The sequence below is a fragment of the Sapajus apella genome, unplaced genomic scaffold, assembly GCF_009761245.1.
Source record: "Sapajus apella isolate SASKATOON/1434 unplaced genomic scaffold, GSC_monkey_1.0 scaffold44, whole genome shotgun sequence".
NCBI classification, from domain to species: Eukaryota; Metazoa; Chordata; class Mammalia; order Primates; family Cebidae; genus Sapajus; species Sapajus apella.
Window position 1 is genome coordinate 7,211,524 of NW_022436984.1, and position 1,328 is coordinate 7,212,851.

General features: G+C 44.7%; 1 non-coding gene across 1 annotated transcript; it reads left to right on the forward strand.

Moving 5' to 3' along the window:
* Window positions 1-258: 258 nt before the first annotated feature.
* Window positions 259-369, forward strand: LOC116524336. The gene has a single exon (XR_004257284.1). It is a non-coding gene; the product is annotated as a U6 spliceosomal RNA (small nuclear RNA).
* Window positions 370-1,328: the final 959 nt, after the last annotated feature.

Below are 1,328 nucleotides of genomic sequence, written 5' to 3' on the forward strand. Positions count from 1 at the left end.
TTTGGAAAATTATAACTAAGGAAATTATGACAGGGAAAGATATCAGACCTAACCAACTCCATCTTGCTTGTAACCTTTAAGCTGTCCTTGCTTATTCATGGCCATAGGCCAAACTAGCCTTGGGAAGGAACTTAGTTTATAGTTTAAGTAATATCCCTTACGAAAAGCTAAACTGTCCTTGTAAAATGAATGAAAGACCACCAGCCACCAAGTTAGAATGAGGGGCTGGAATTCTAAATATTAACAGCCATTATTCCAGAGGTCATAAGAGTCACAACTTCTCGTACTAAAATTGGAACGATACAGAGATGATTAGCATGGCCCCTGAGCAAGGATAACACACAAATTTGTGAAGCGTACCATATTTTTTTTAATTAAAAAGAAAAAAGAGTCACAACTTTTTCAGTTACTTTTAAAGGTAACATCACTGTTGTGAACCTAAGCTTGGCCTTTTGAGATGTCTTTTGAAGGTTTTGCATTTCTAGCAACCAGATGGTCCCAGCTGGACCTGCCAACCAGTTCTGTGGCCCCCACCTAGGAACTACTCAGCATAAGAGAACAGCTTTCTTTCTTTCTTTTTTTTTTTTTTCCTAAGAGAACCACTTCGACTCCCTATTATTTCATCCCCGAGCCAACCAATCAGCACTCCCAATTCATTGGCCCCCTACCCTCCAAATTATCCTTTAAAACCCTAATCCCTGAGTTTTCAGGGAGAGTGATTTAAGTAATAATAAAACTCCTATCTCCTGCATAGTCAGCGCTGCATGAATTACTCTTCTTCTATTGCAATTCCCGTCTTAATAAATTGGCATTGTCTAGGTAGCAGGCAAGGTGAACCTATCGAGCAGTTACAAATCTGGGGGCTCGTCTGGGATTGCCCTTGTTGCTATATGTCCATGGTTCAGTAGCCTTCCTCCGGCAATGGATTCAGAGGCCAGCCCAAGCAGCCCCCTAGTTCTCTTGGACTGGGGGCCAACTCTGGTACTCTTTCTACTGGTGGGGTGTTGCCAACCCAGTGTGCAAGGTGCTAATTGCAACGGATAAATAGTCCTGGGGAGACATCCCATAAATGTATCCCCATCACAGGGTGTCTGTCTGTAGGCCCATTGTGGGTGTCTGGGTTGGTGAGTATCCTAGGTACTGCTAATGCCTCCTTCCTTTTCCTGACTGGTTCTCTAGCCCCATGGTGGAGTGTCTGTCTGTAGCCTCGTTGCAGGGGGTGTCTGTAGCTCCACCATGGGGTTTCTGTCTCAGTTTGGCTCCTGAGAGGTCTTGGCTTACTGCAACCTCCACCTCCCAGGTTCAAGTGATTCTCCTGCCTCAGCCTC